General features: G+C 45.7%; 1 protein-coding gene across 2 annotated transcripts in view; it reads left to right on the plus strand.

Annotated features, from left to right (window-relative positions):
* The first annotated feature begins 577 nt into the window (after nt 1–577).
* Nucleotides 578–16,318, plus strand: part of PLEKHG5 (pleckstrin homology and RhoGEF domain containing G5) — a 207,937-nt gene continuing 192,196 nt past the window's right edge. The window contains exon 1 of one of the 2 annotated variants that reach the window (XM_040326507.1): nt 578–1,009. The gene's annotated coding sequence lies outside the window, so the exon portion shown is untranslated. Of the gene's footprint in view, nt 1,010–1,036; nt 1,584–16,318 lie in introns of those variants that run through there. The other variant, XM_040326508.1, reaches the window with a different exon arrangement.

Below are 16,318 nucleotides of genomic sequence, written 5' to 3' on the forward strand. Positions count from 1 at the left end.
CCTATACATATTGCTTTTCGCCATTCTGTCGGGTGAATCTCGTCGCCTAAAGAGGAGCAGAAGCTTCTTTTTCGGGGGCGATCAACGCGCATTCAGAAGCGTATTTTTTGGGGTGACAAACGCGCATTCGGGTGAATGGGCCAGCCCTATACGACGTGCAAAATCGTGCGCAAATCGCTCAAACAAAACCGCCATCGGAAGTGTAAATGCAGCTTTTCGCAGGAACGTTTCTCCTAAAAAAAAAAATTACGCCTGCGTGAATAAAGCCTTACATCAATCGCGATTTGCATGCGTTTTTAAAACGCAAACAGCGGATTGCGCATCTCTATCTCCTGCTCTTTACATATTGCTCTTCTTGTAGGACGCCGGCTGCGTCCTCCTCCTTCCCAGGCATCGGCGTTGAGCGGCGGAAACCTGATGCTCAGACAGGTGTTCACTGATCCCCCCCCTCCGCCCCCCCCTCCGATCACCTGGGAAGGAGAAGTGTCTTGAACGAGCCCCGGAGGCTTTACGTTCCAGCAGTGCGCACATTACAGGAGAGGGGGGGGTGGGAGAAGGAGGAACACTCAGCTCAGTGCAGGGAGAGGGAGAGGGAAGAGAGTCGCACCGCCAGCACAGGCTTATAATACAGAACAAAAGTCTCCAGGATTGCAGACCTTCCACAGAAAAACGCAGGGGGGGGGGGGCTGCCTTTTGGCTTCTTGTGCTTCTAACCGGATTCCAGGAGCCGCCGCCGCAACATCGCCACACCTTCTGTCACCGTCTACCGATCCGCAGGCAATCCCTGTGGATGGGTGACTCACAAGAAAGCATCACAGCCGTATCGTCTCTGGAAACTGCTGCAGCGCTCCTGGGATCTTCAAGGTGAAACTGTTTCCTTAAGGAGGGGGGGGGGGGGAGAATCGCCTTTTTTTTTTTTCCTGTTGGATGCGGCGGCTTCTATTCCCCCCTCCAGCCAATGGTTGAAGGAGCTCCCACCCTCCACCGGCCTTCCCCATCAGCCTGAAAGGTGAGTCTCCCTCCGGATTATATAGGTCTGTAGAGTAAAGGCGCAAAGGCTGCTGTGCCGGCGGGGGGGCGCGCTCGCGTTTGTTGTGGAACGGACGCCAGGCGGTAGAATTAACTTCGACTTAATCATCATCTTTTATTCCGGCGCCCCCCCGGGGAGGGGAATCATTTAGGAGGATGGACACAGGTGGTGTTATAGTACCGGTGGGATGAGAGTCGGGAGAGTCTGCGATTATTTGAAGAAGACAAGAAAAAAAATCGCAACGAGACCTTGGCGGATGATCGTTTTTCTTTCATCCCACGAAGAAGAGTCGATTAGCGAGTTCGGATTGTGCCGTTGTGTATGTCCGCCTCTGGTGATAACATCGCGACCGCGGCAAAAGAGCATTGGAAACGTCTGATAGGTGGCTGAAGCGATGGCGGGATTGTGATGTCATAGAGCGAAGCGCCGGGGGGCTGAGAATTGGCGTTCGTGGTTTTTGGATAGAAAATTGGCATTTCGGTTTGTTCTGGCGTCGTGATCTCACCGATGTGTGGTGTCGGTGTGGGGTCTGTACACCATTGGTGCTGAGGAGGTGAGTAGGCAGAATGTGGGGTATTAGTGTTGGGGTAAGCTTGTGGTAGGCTTGGCTCTTAGGGGTTAAATGTTGGGGGGACATAAGTGGAGAGGACTTACTTTAAGGGTTAGGTTGGGTTAGGCTTGGCTCTTAGGGGTTAAATGTTAGGGAGACATAAGTAGTAAGGACTTACTTTAAGGGTTAGGTTGGGTTAGGCTTGGCTCTTAGGGGTTAAATGTTAGGGAGACATAAGTAGTAAGGACTTACTTTAAGGGTTAGGTTGGGTTAGGCTTGGCTCTTAGGGGTTAAATGTTAGGGAGACATAAGTAGTAAGGACTTACTTTAAGGGTTAGGCTTGGCTCTTAGGGGTTACATTTTGGGGGACGTTAAGTTATAAGGGCTTACTTTAGGGGTTAGGTTTTTTGTTAGGCTTGGCTCTCAGATCTTAAATATTGTTAAGTGGTAACAACTTACTTTAGGTGTTAGGTTTGTGTTAGGCTTGGCTCTCAGGGGTTAAATATTGGGACAGGTTAAATGGTAACAGCTTACTTTAGGTGTTAGGTTTGTGTTAATCTTGGTTCTTAGGGGTTAAAGGGGGAGAATTAAGTTGTAAGGACTTACTTTAAGGGTTAGGCTTGGCTCTTAGGGATTACATTTCGGGTGGGGTTAAATGGTAAGAACTTATTTTAGGGGCTAGCTTTGTGTTAAGCTGGATCCTTAGGGGTTAAATGTTGGGGAGAATTAAGGTATAAGTACTTACTTTAAGGGATAGGTTTGTTTTAGGCTTGACTCTTGGGGGTTAAATAATAGGGAGACATAAGTAGTAAGGACTTACTTTAAGTGTTAGATTTGAGTTGGGCTTGGCTCTTAGGGGTTACATTTTGAGGGACGTTAAGTGATATGGGCTTACTTTAAGGGTTACGTTTTTTATTAGGCTTGGCTCTCAGGGATTAAATATTGGGAGAGGTTAAATGCTAAAAGCTTACTTTAGGTGTTAGGTTTGTGTTAGGCTTGACTTTTAGGGGTTAAATGGGGAGAATTAAATGATAAAGACTTACTTTAAGGATTAGGCTTGACTCTTAGGGTTTAAATATTGGGGGATGTTAAATGGTAACAGCTTATATTAGGTGTTAGGTTTGTGTTAATTTTGTCTCTAAGGGGTTAAATGGGGAGAATTAAGTGGTAAGGACTTACTTTAAGGGTTAGGCTTGGCTCTTAGGGGGTTAAGAGCTTATTTAGGGGTTAGCTTTGTGTTAAGCTGGATCCTTAGGGGTTAAATGTTGGGGAGAATTAAGGTATAAGTACTTATTTTAAGGGTTAGGTTTGTGTTAGGCTTGACTCTTAGGGGTTAAATGGGGAGAATTAGATGATAAGGACTTACTTTAACGGTTAGGTTTGGGTTAGGCTTGGCTCTCAGGGGTTAAATATTGGGGAGGTTTAATGGTAACGGCTTACTTTAGGTGTTAGGTTTGTGTCAATCTTGGCTCTTAGGGGTTAAAGGGGGAGAATTAAGTGGTAAGGACTTACTTTAAGGGTTACATTAGGGGTTACATTTTGGGGGACGTTAAGTGGTAAGAGCTTACTTTAGGGGCTAGCTTTGTGTTAAGCTGGATCATTAGGAGTTAAATGTTGGGGAGAATTAAGGTATAAGTACTTACTTTAAAAGATAGGTTTGTTTTAGGCTTGACTCTTGGAGGTTAAATATTGCGGGCAGGTTAAGTGGTGAGGGCTTACTTTAGTGGTTGGGTTTTTGTTCAGCTTGGCTCTTAGGGGTTAAATGTTGGGAAGAATTAAGGTATAAGGAATTACTTTAAGGGTTAGGTTTGGGTTAGGCTTGACTCTTAGGGGTTACATTTTGGGGGACGTTAAGTGAAAATGGCTTACTTTAAGGGTTAGCTTTTTTGTTAGGCTTGGCTCTCAGGGATTAAATATTGGGGGACGTTAGATTTGTGTTACACTTGATCCTTTAGGGGTTAAATGTTGGGAAGAATTAAGGTATAAGGACTTTCTTTAAGGGTTAGCTTTGGGTTGGGCTTGACTCTTGGGGGTTAGGTTTTGGGGAACGTTAAATTACAAGGGCTTACTTTAAGGGTTAGGTTTTTTGTTAGGCTTTTCTCTCAGGGGTTAAATATTGGGGGAGGTTAAATGGTAGCAGCTGACTTTAGGTGTTAGGTTTGTGCTAGGCTTGACTCTTAGGGGTTACATTTTAGACGTTAAGTGGTGAGGGCTTACTTTAGGTGTTGGGAGAATTAAGTGGTAAGGACTTACTTTAAGGGTTAGGCTTGACTCTTAGGGGTTAAATGTTGGGGAAAATGAAGTGGTGAGGACTTACTTTAGGGGTTATCTTTGTGTTAAGCTGGATCCTTAGGGGTTAAATGTTGGGGAGAAGTAAGGTATAAGCACTTACTTTAAGGAATAGGTCTGTTTTAGGCTTGACTCTTGGGGGGTAAAATATTGCGAGCAGGTTAAGTGGTAAGAGCTTAGAGGTTGGGTTTTTGTTAAGCTTGGCTCTTAGGGGTTAAATGTTGGGGGACACATAAGTGGTAAGGATTTACTTTAAGGGTTAGCATTGGGTTAGGATTGATTCTTAGGGGTTAAGTTTTGGGGGGATGTTAAGTGATAAGGGCTTACTTTAAGGGTTAGGTTTGGGATAGGCTTGGCTCTCAGGGGTTAAAAATCGCTTTAAGGGTTAAGTTTGTGTTAGGAACGTCTTTTAGGGGTTAAATGTTGGGGGGGGGGGGGTTGGTAAGGACTTATTTTGCAGGTTAAATTTGTGTTAGGCTAGGCTATTAGGGGTTCAAAGTTTTTTTGTTGGGGGGGGGTTAGGTTAAGGTGTGTACTGTAAGGGTTAGATTTGTGTTAGGCTTGTCTCTTAGGGGTTACATTTGGGGGGGGGGGTTAGGTTAAGGTGTGTACTGTAAGGGTTAGATTTGTGTTAGGCTTGTCTCTTAGGGGTTACATTTGGGGGGGGGGGTTAAATGGTAAGAACTTACTGTAAGGGTTACATTTTTGTTAGGCTCGTCTCTTTGGGGGTTAAATGTTGGGGGAGGTTAAATGGTAAGAACTTACTTTAGGTGTTAGATTTTTGTAAGGCTTGGCCCATAGGGGTTAAACATTTGGCGGAGGGGTTAGGTGATCAGGGGTTCAGTTTGCGTTCTGCTTGGCTCTTAGGGGGTTAAATGTTGGGGGGGAGGTCACGTGACTAAGGTTACTTTTGGGGTTGGGTTTTTGTAAGGCTTGGCCCTTAGGGGTTAAATGTTGAAGGGAGGGGAAGAGGTTTAGGATCAGGTGCTTACTGTAAGGGCTAGATATTTGTTATGCTTGGCTCTTAGGGGTTAAATGTTTGGCGGAGGGCATAGGTGTTTACTGTAAGGCAGGGGTCTCAAACTCAAATTACCTGAGGGCCACATGACAAGTTTTCATATCCCATGGGGGGCCGCATGCAAACTTTCAAACTTCAAAAACAACAGTACTGGTGTCAGCGAACACATTATTAACCCCCAGCACTGGTGTCAGCGAGCGCATTATTACCACCAGCACTGGTGTAAGTCAGGGTTTGACAAATTTGCTTGGAATCTAGGAGCCAGCTAAAAAAGTTAGGAGCCAGAAAACGCACCCCGTCCCGACGAGCTTGCGTGCAGAAGCAAACACATACGTGAGCAGCGCCCCGCATATGTAAACGGTGTTCAAACCACACATGTGAGGTATCGCAGCGATTGGTAGAGTGAGAGCAATAATTCTAGCTCCTCTGTAACTTAAAAGATGCAACATGTAGATTTTTTTAAACGTCGCCTATGAAGATTTTAAAGGGTAAAAAAGTTTGTCGGCATTCCACAAGCGGACACAATTTTGAAGCGTGACATGTTGGGTATGAATTTACTCGGCGTAACATTATCTTTCATAATATTAAAAAAAATGGGGATAACTTTACTGTTGTCTTATTTTTTAATTAAAATGTGTGTAATTTTTTCCCAAAAAAGTGCGCTTGTAAGACCGCTGCGCAAATACAGCGTAACAGAAAGTATTGCAACGATCGCTATTTTATTCTCTAGGGTGTTAGGATAAAAAATATATATAATGTTTGGGGGTTCTAATTAGAGGGAAGAATATGGCAGTGAAAATAGTGTAAAATGACATTAGAATTGCTGTTTAACTTGTAATGCTTAACTTGTAATACCAACGGCCACCACCAGATGGTGCCAGCTCACATCTGGTGGTAAAAACTTGTAATACCAACGGCTCACCACCAGATGGCACCCCAGCTCAAAAAAAAAAAAAAAAAAAAAAATTTTTTTTTTTTTTTTTGCTCCCCTCACTTCCACCCTGCCTGAGGGCCATTTATAACTGGTCCGCGGGCCGCAAATGGCCCGCGGGCCGGTACTTTGAGACCACTGCTGTAAGGGTTAGGTTTGTGTTCGTCTTGGCTCTTAGGGGTTAAATTTTGGGGGGAGGTCACGTGACTAAGGTTACTTTAGGGGTTCGATTTTTGTAAGGCTTGGCCCATAGGGGTTAAACATTTGGCGGAGGGGTTAGGTGATCAGGGGTTCAGTTTGTGTTCTGCTTGGCTCTTAGGGGGTTAAATGTTGGGGGGAGGTCACGTGACTAAGGTTACTTTAGGGGTTGGGTTTTTGTAAGGCTTGGCTCTTAGGGGTTAAATATTGGGGGGAGGTCACGTGGCTAAGGTTACTTTAGGGGTTGGGTTTTTGTAAGGCTTGGCTCTTAGGGGTTAAATATTGGGGGGAGGTCACGTGACTAAGGTTACTTTAGTGGTTCAGTTTTTGTAAGGCTTGGCTCTTAGGGGGTTAAATGTTGGGGGGGTCAAGTGGCTAAGGTTACTTTAGGGGTTCAGTTTTTGTAAGGCTTGGCTCTTAGGGGGTTAAATGTTGGGGGGAGGTCACGTGACTAAGGTTACTTTAGGGGTTGGGTTTTTGTAAGGCTTGGCTCTTAGGGGGTTAAATGTTGGGGGGAGGTCACGTGACTAAGGTTATTTTAGGGGTTCTGTTTTTGTAAGGCTTGGCTCTTAGGGGGTTAAATGTTGGGGGGGGGTCAAGTGGCTAAGGTTACTTTAGGGGTTGGGTTTTTGTAAGGCTTGGCTCTTAGGGGTTAAATGTTGGGGGGGGGGGTGATGGTAAGATGTTTACTGTAAGGGTAAGATTTGTGTTAGACTCGATTCTTAGGGGTTAAATGTTGGGGGTGTAAAGTGGTAAGGGCTTATATTATGGGTTAGGTTTGGCTCTTAGGGGTTAATCATTAGGGGAGGTCAAGTGGCTTATTTTCAGGGTTGGATTGACTGTTATAATTCAATATGTTTTGGGGGTTAAGAGGATTCCCCTTTATCAGAGCTTGGTTTCAGCCGTACAATCACTTATCTCATTAAAAGTCAATGTGTTTTTGGGGCTCAGAGGGCCCCCCCTTTGTCAAGGCTTGGTACTGCTGTACATTTTCTTATGTAATAAGTCAACATGTTTCAGGCTTCAAGAGATTCATCTTTATCAGAGCTTGGATTCTTCTGTAAAATCTCATATCATAAAAAGCAACATGTTTCGGGGGTTCAAAGGGTCTACCTTCGTCAGGGCTTGGTTTCAGCCTTACAATCTCTTACATCATAAAAAGTCAATGCATTTTGGGGTTCAAAGGGTCCTTCCTTCATCAGGGCTCAGAAATGCTGTACGATCAATTTTTCATACAAAATCAGGGATGTTTTGGGATTTCCTTTCACTTCCAGTCCTGCAGACACAACACATGAGAAGAAATCTCTCTAAAGTGAGGGAAATCCCATTTTTTTCTGCCAGTAAATCCCTTATACAGCCCACTTCCTGTTTCCTTATACAGCCCACTTCCTGTTTCCTTATACAGCCCACTTCCTGTTTCCTTATACAGCCCACTTCCTGTTTCCTTATACAGCCCACTACCTGTTTCATAATACAGCCTACTACCTGTTTCCTTATACAGCCCACTTCCTGTTTCCTTATACAGCACACTTCCTGTTTCCTTATACAGCCCACTTCCTGTTTCCTTATACAGCCCACTACCTGTTTCATAATACAGCCTACTACCTGTTTCCTTATACAGCCCACTTCCTGTTTCCTTATACAGCACACTTCCTGTTTCCTTATACAGCCCACTACCTGTTTCCTTATACAGCACACTTCATGTTTCCTTATACAGCCCACTTCCTGTTTCCTTATACAGCCCACTTCCTGTTTCCTTATACAGCCCACTTCCTGTTTTTTCTATACAGCCCACTACCTGTTTCATAATACAGCCTACTACCTGTTTCCTTATACAGCCCACTTCCTGTTTCCTTATACAGCCCACTTCCTGTTTCCTTATACAGCCCACTTCATGTTTCCTTATACAGCCCACTACCTGTTTCATTATACAGCCTACTACCTGTTTCCTTATACAGCCCACTTCCTGTTTCCTTATACAGCCCACTTCCTGTTTTCTTATACAGCCCACTTCCTGTTTCCTTATACAGCCCACTACCTGTTTCCTTATACAGCCCACTACCTGTTTCCTTAAACAGCCCACTTCCTGTTTCCTTATACAGCCCACTACCTGTTTCCTTATACAGCCCACTTCATGTTTCCTTATACAGCCCACTTCCTGTTTCCTTATACAGCCCACTTCCTGTTTCCTTATACAGCCCACTTCCTGTTTCCTTATACAGCCCACTTCCTGTTTCCTTATACAGCCCACTTCCTGTTTCCTTATACAGCCCACTACCTGTTTCCTTATACAGCCCACTTCCTGTTTCCTTATACAGCCTACTTCCTGTTTCCTTATCGCGAATCGCGGGATGGACGTAATTTACGTCCAAGTCTAAACAATGACGTCCTTGCGACGTCATTGCGCGCAATGCACGGCGGGAAATTTAGGGACGGCGCATGCGCAGTTCGTTCGGCGCGGGGACGCGCTTCATTTAAATGAAACACGCCCCCTACCCGCCCCAACTTGAATTCCGCGCCGTTACGCCGCTTGAGATACACTAAGCCGCCGTAACTTATGGCGCGAAATCTTTATGGATTCGAACCAAAGCCAGGTAAGGTACGGCGGCGTAGCCTATCTCAGATACGATGCGCCGGGGCAGATCTTTGTGGATCTGTCCCTATATATATATATATATAATATACAATAATATATCATATAGAAATATAATAGTAATATATAAAAAATATTATACATTATTATACATGATTTATACAGGGCCAACAATTTGCGCAGTGATTTACAACATGAGGGCAGATGGTACAGTGTTGTTGCAATACAATTCAATACAGGAGGAATCAGAGGGCCTTGCTCATAAGAGCTTACAATCTAGGAGGGAGGGTCATGTGATACAAAAGCCAATAACTGTGGAGGATGATGATATAAAAATATATTAATAATATTATAACCATAATATATGTGATTTTATTATTAGTACAGTAAAACCTTGGTTTGAGAGTAACTTGGTTTGAGAGCGTTTTGCAAGACAAGCAAAATGTGTTAATACATTTTGCCTTGATATACAAGCGATGTCTTGATATAAGAGTAGTGTCATGTCACAACTGAGTATAAAAGAGAAGAGAGGCGCCTCTAAGTGTAGCAATATGGTTACATTTAATGAAGGTACAACATTTATCATCATATTGCTACACTTAGAGGAGGAGCCTCTCTTCTATTCTCTGTAAAAAAAATGCTTTGATATACAAGTGCTTTGGATTACAAGCGTGTATCTGGAACAAAGGCTTCACGCACACTGAGCCCTGGTTCACACTGGGTACGATTTGGAACGATTTGAGATGCGATTTGACATGTCAAATCGCATCTCAAATCGGCGGCAATTGTCGGCAATGGCACTGTCCTAATCAGTGCGACGCCGCATCTGCGATTTCAAAAAGTAGTTCCTGTACTACTTTTTGCGATTTCGGGCCGCGATTTACATTAAATTGCGCCCGAAATCGCGGCAAAATCGCAGCCGCGATATCGCGGTAAAATCGCGCATTTTACCGCGATTTTGAATTCGCAGCAGTGTGAACCTAGGCTGAAGCTGATAAAAGCTATAAAAAAAAAAAACGCCAGTAGCTTTGCAGGGAGCCTTTCAACGTTTTTTTGCGTTTTTGCAATAGCTTTAATCAGCGTTTTTCAGTGTAGCTTTTTTTTTTTACTTGTTTTTTTTTTTTTCAATGGATTAAAAAACGCTAAAAAACGCTGGCACTGGCGTTTTTAAGCGTTTTGCGTTTTTGAGCATTTTTCCCCGCCAAAAAACGTCACTTTGAACGCAAATTACGGGCGTTCAGAAAAACGCATTAGCAGGCCTAAAGTTATTCCATCAAATAGATGGAATAGTAATGTTAAGTATGGCCGCCGTTCCCGCGTCGAAATTCGAAAATTTTACGTCGTTTGCGTAAGTCGTCCGTGAATAGGGATTTACGTCGTTTACGTCCACGTCGGAATCAGTAGGCCCGTGCGGCGGACTTACCTCCAATGAACACTGGGAAATGTAGGCCCACGGCGCATGCGCAGTTAAAAAAAAACGTCAATCACGTCGGGTCAAGCCTCATTATCCTAAAACACGCCCCCTCAGACAAATTTGAATTAGGCGCCCTTACACCCGCCCGCTTTAGGCTACGCCGCCGTAACTTAGCAGGCAAGTACATTGTGAATCATGTACTTGCCTCGCTAGCTTACGGCGGCGTAGCTTAAATGCCATAAGCTACGCCGCCGCAAGTATGCGCTCGCCATCCTGAATCTAGCTAATAGAGTGCAGTTTATGGGCTTTAAAAAAAAAAGGCAAAACGCCAATAAGCTGCAGTTTATCAGCTTCAGTGTGCACGGAGCTTTATTCTCGCAATCCAAGGTTTTCCTGTATTATTATTATTATATACAATATACTAACAACAATTTAGCAATAACATATACTTTAAAAATTATAATAATAATAATAATAATGTAACAATATATAATGTAAATATATAATAATAATATAAAAATATAACAATGTAAAAATAATATAATAGCAATGATAATATAAATAATAATAATGTAACAAAATATAATATAAAAATATAATAACATAAAATAATAATAGAAAAAAATAACAATACCAGTGATACTGATGCATCCTCTTGTCCCCGTCCCCCCCCCCGGCTATGACATAAATATACATTGTCCTGATCACTGGAAATAGAAGCCAGGAGGATGTTGGGAACATAAAGGTGTCTTTTGTTGTGTAGATTTTATGCTCGTGTTACGTTGGCTGTGGTTCCCGTGTTGGAGGATCGGCCTAATATTTGCATTACATTATAAAGCGATGTTTTCCGATGTTTTCCGCTCTCACTGATGTCTTTTTCATGCCCCATTAGCTGCGGTAGAAGGTCTCACACGAGATGTAAACCCGAATTCTACACAAGTCTCACATTAAGTGAATCTGTCGCGTGTGAGGCGAGATCTCGATCCCTGCTCAGCGCTCAGCGCCATCTCCAGAGTAATCAGCAGTGGAAAATCCGTGGGTTTGGGATCTTTTTTTCTTTAAATGTTTGCAGAATATTTTGACCTGACCTGGACAAGATAAATAATTCTGACTTCACACAGAGTAACTAATCTGCAGGCTTGTCCTGGGCCAGTGACTACAGTCAGCCAGGCAACTAGCATTTTCATAAAGAGTCCCGCAATGGCAGACCCTGCAATACCTCCCCAATAGTGACCCAGGCAGAGGCTTTGGCCCAGATTCTCGTAGATCGGGCGTATCTCTGCGGCGGCGTAATGTATGTCATTTACGTTATGCCGCTGCAAGTTTTTCATCACAAAGCACTTGCGTGTAAAGTTGCGGCGGCGTAGCGTAAATCACGTGGCGTAAGGCCGCGTAATTCAAATTCGGCGGGTAGGGGGCGAGTTTCATTTAAATGAAGCGCTTCCCCGCGCCGAACGAACTGCGCATGCGCCGTCCGTAAAAAATCCCAGGACGTCATTGTTTTCGACGTGAACGTAAATGACGTCCAGCCCCATTCACGGATGACTTACGCAAACAACGTAACTTTTCCAAATTTCGACGCGGGAACGACGGCCCATACTTAACATTGGTTGCGCCTCATATAGCGGGGGCAACTTTACGCCGGGACAAGCCTAACGTAAACGTCGTAACTTTACTGCGTCGGCCGCGCGTACGTTCAGGAATTCGCGTATCTAGCTAATTTGCATACTCGACGGGGAAAACTACGGAGGCGACACCTAGCGGACAAAAAAAAAATTGCATTAAGATCCGACAGGCGTAAGACCCTTACGCCTGTCGGATCTAATGGTTATCTATACGTAACTGATTCTAAGAATCAGTCGCATAGATACGACGGCCCAGATTAGGACTTACGACGGCGTACATGGCGCTGCGCCGTCGTAAGCCCTTTGAGAATCTGGGCCTTAATCCCCTCCCCCAACACAATTATACCGTATTGTAACATTTTAGCCAAAGAATTTCATCAGATCTTTTTACAAATAAAACATTGTATTCTTCCTTCTCTGATAAATATCCGGGAAATGGCGCTTTCCATGCAGCATACAGGTGGGATCTGGTCACATGACTCTCTGCCAGGAGATCCACCCCCTTTGGCATTTGGTCACATGACCAGTCTCTCTGTTCTTTATATGTACATTTGTACTGTATGTAGTGTATCTATCGGTGTTTGTAGTTGTCCGCCTCCATTTATATCAGATCATTTCTATGTGTGTGTGTGGGAGGATTTATTACCCGTGTGGTGACAGATGGACACACGGCTCCGCAAATCTGCACAGTTTGCTCCAGATGTGGAAGTGGTGAAAATGTCCGACATTTCCTGACATGTTCTGTGTGATGTGCCAACGCTACCATCCCCCGAAATCTTTACCACCCCCAAAATCTTTACCACCCCCTAAAATCTCTACAACCCCCGAAATCTCTACCACCCCCGATATCTCTACAACCCCCAAAATCTCTACAACCCCCGAAATCTCTACCACCCCCGAAATCTCTACCACCCCCGATATCTCTACAACCCCCAAAATCTCTACAACCCCCAAAATCTCTACCAGCTCCGATATCTCTACCACCCCCTAAAATCTCTACCATCCCCCGAAATCTTTACCACCCCAGACATCTCTACCACCCCTGAAATCTCTACCACCCCTGAAATCTCTTCCACCCCCGATATCTCTACCACCCCCGATATCTCTACCACCCTCAATATCTCAACAACCCCCAAAATCTCTACAACCCCCAAAATCTCTACCACCCCCGAAATCTCTACAACCCCGAAATCTCTACCACCCCCGAAATCTCTACAACCCCCGAAATCTCTACCCCCCCCGTTTTCTCGCCCCCCCCCCCTGAACTTCTATTAAAAGTCTAATTTATCTACTGTATCTATCTAATATACTGTACATTTACTAACAGTTAACTACACTTGCCTCTCCTCTCCCTTCTTCCCTCTTCCTTCAACCTCTCTCTTCTTCCTCTCTTCTCCCCTCTCCCTTCTCCCCTCTCCCTTCTCCTTCTTCCCTCTCCCTTCTTCCCTCTCCCTTCTTCCTTCTCCCTTCTTCCTTCATCCTCTCTCTTCTTCCTCTTTTTTCCCTCTCCCTTCTTCCTCTCTTCTCCCCTCTCCCTTCTTCCTCTCTTCTCCCCTCTCCCTTCTCCCTTTTTCCCTCTCCCTTCTTCCTCTCTTCTCCCATCTCCCTTATCCCCTCTCCCTTCTTCCTCTCTTCTCCCCTCTCCCTTCTTCCTCTCTTCTCCCCTCTCCCTTCTCCCTTTTTCCCTCTCCCTTCTTCCTCTCTTCTCCCATCTCCCTTATCCCCTCTCCCTTCTTCCCTCTCCCTTCTTCCTCTCTTCTCCCCTCTCCCTTCTTCCTCTCTTCTCCCCTCTCCCGTCTTCCTCTCTTCTCCCCTCTCCCTTCTTCCTCTCTTCTCCCCTCTCCCTTCTTCCTCTCTTCTCCCCTCTCCCTTCTTCCTCTTTTCTCCCCTCTCCCTTCTTCCTCTCTTCTCTTCCTCTCCCTTCTTCATCTCTCTTCTTCCTCTCTTCTCCCCTCTCCCTTCATCCTCTGTTCTCCCCTCTCCCTTCTTCATCTCTTCTTCCCTCTCCCTTCTTCATCTCTTCTCCCCTCTCCCTTCTTCATCTCTCTTCTTCCTCTCTTCTCCCCTCCCCCTTCTTCATCTCCCCTCACCCTTCTTCCTCTCTTCTCCCCTCTCCCTTCTCCCTTTTTCCCTCTCCCTTCTTCCTCTCTTCTCCCATCTCCCTTATCCCCTCTCCCTTCTTCCTCTCTTCTCCCATCTCCCTTATCCCCTCTCCCTTCTTCCCTCTCCCTTCTTCCTCTCTTCTCCCCTCTCCCTTCTTCCTCTCTTCTCCCCTCTCCCTTCTTCCTCTCTTCTCCCCTCTCCCTTCTTCCTCTTTTCTCCCCTCTCCCTTCTTCCTCTCTTCTCTCCTCTCCCTTCTTCATCTCTCTTCTTCCTCTCTTCTCCCCTCTCCCTTCATCCTCTGTTCTCCCCTCTCCCTTCTTCATCTCTTCTTCCCTCTCCCTTCTTCATCTCTTCTCCCCTCTCCCTTCTTCATCTCCCTTCTTCCTCTCTTCTCCCCTCTCCCTTCGTCATCTCCCTTCTCCTTCTTCCTCTGTTCTCCCATCTCCCTTATCCCTCTCTCTTCTCCCTTCTTCCTCTCTTCTCCCCTCTCTCTTCTTCATCTCCCTTCTTCCTCTCTGCTCCCCTCTCCCTTCTTCCTCTCTTCTCCCCTCTCCCTTCTTCCTCTCTTCTCCCCTCTCCCTTCTTCCTCTCTTCTCCCCTCTCCATTATTCCTCTCTTCTCCCCTCTCCCTTCTTCATCTCTTCTCCCCTCTCTCTTCTTCATCTCTCTTCTTCCTCTCTTCTCCCCTCTCCCTTCATCCTCTCTTCTCCCCTCTCCCTTCATCCTCTGTTCTCCCTTCTTCATCTCTCTTCTTCCTCTCTTCTGCCCTCTCCCTTCATCCTATGTTCTCCCCTCTCCCTTCATCCTCTGTTCTCCCCTCTCCCTTCATCCTCTGTTCTCCCCTCTCCCTTCTTCCTCTCTTCTCCCCTCTCCCTTCTTTATCTCCCTTCTTCCCTCTCCCTTCTCCTTCCTCCTCTCTTCTCCCATCTCCTTTATCCCCTCTCTCTTCTCCCTTCTTCCTCTCTTCTCCCCTCTCCCTTCTTCCTCTCTTCTCCCCTCTCCCTTCTTCCTCTCTTCTCCCCTCTCCCTTATCCCCTCTCCCTTGTTGCTCTCTTCTGTCATCTCCCTTATCCCCTCTCCCTTCTTCCTCTCTTCTCCCCTCTCCCTTGTTCCTCTCTTCTGTCATCTCCCTTCTCCCCTCTCCCTTCTTCATCTCCCTTCTTCCTCTCTTCTCCCCTCTCCCTTCTCCCCTCTCCCTTGTTCCTCTCTTCTGTCATCTCCCTTATCCCCTCTCCCTTCTTCCTCTCTTCTCCCCTCTCCCGTCTTCATCTCCCTTCTTCCTCTCTTCTCCCCTCTCCCTTCTCCCCTGTCTTCTCCCCTCTCCCTTCTTCCTATCTTCTCTCATCTCCATTATCCCCTCTCCCTTCTTCCTCTCTTCTCCCCTCTCCCTTTTCCCCTCTCTTCTCCCCTCTCCCTTCTTCCTTTCTTCTCCCATCTTCCTTATCCCCTCTGCCTTCTTCCTCTCTTCTCCCCTCTCCCTTTTTCCTCTCTTCTCCCCTCTCCCTTCTTCATCTCTCTTCTTCCTCTCTTCTTCCTCTCTTCTCCCCTGTCCCTTCTTCATCTCTTCTCCCCTCTCCCTTCTTCCTCCCTTCTCCCTTTCTCTTCTTCCTCTCTTTCCCCTCTCCCTTCTCCTTTTTCCTCTCTTCTCCCCTCTCCCTTCTTCCTCTCCTTTCTTTCTCTCCTCTCCTCTCCCTTCTTCCTCTCCTTTCTTTCTCTCCTCTCCTCTCCCTTCTTCCTCTCTTTTCTTTCTCTCCTCTCCCTTCTTCCCCTCATCTACCTTCTTCCCTCTCCCTTCTTCCCTCTCCCTTCTTCCCTCTCCCCTCTTCTCCCCTCTACCTTCTTCCTCTCCTTTCTTTCTCTTCTCTCCCTTCTTTCTCTCCTCTCCCTTCTTTCTCTCCTCTCCCTTCTTTCTCTCCTCTCCCTTCTTCCTCTCCTCTCCCTTCTTCCTCTCCTCTCCCTTCTTCCTCTCCTCTCCCTTCTTCCCCTCATCTCCCTTCTTCCCTCTCCCTTCTTCCCTTTCCCCTCTTCTCCCCTCTACCTTCTTCCTCTCCTTTCTTTCTCTCCTCTCCCTTCTTTCTCTCCTCTTCCTTCCTTCTCTCCTCTCCCTTCTTCCTCTCCTCTCCCTTCTTCCTCTCCTCTCCCTTCTTCCTCTCCCCTCCCTTCATCCCTCTGTCTTCCCATTCATCTCCTTCCTCTTTCACAAACTCATTTCCATCCTTCATACAGTCTCCTTTCTGTCTCCTCTCTTCTCCCCTCTCCCTTCTTCATCTCCCTTCTTCCCCATTTTGCTCTCTTATTTCCACTCTTCTCCTCCATCTCTCTTCTCCCTTTTCTCTCAAGCGTTTTTAATGAATACATTCCGGGTTATATATTGTAAATGAGTCTTTTTTCTATCAGTCTTTAGTTCAGTATTAAACATGGATATAACATAAATCCTGTAAAAGACAATCCTAAATATTTGTTTTTACAAAGCGTCTTTCAGTCCGCAGTCGGCCGTGATTTGATATAATTGGCAATACAATTCCAATTTCTGAAACGCGTCAGCAGACTGCAGTGGAATAGGTATG

The sequence above is a fragment of the Rana temporaria genome, chromosome 10 (assembly GCF_905171775.1).
Source record: "Rana temporaria chromosome 10, aRanTem1.1, whole genome shotgun sequence".
NCBI lineage: Eukaryota > Metazoa > Chordata > Amphibia > Anura > Ranidae > Rana > Rana temporaria.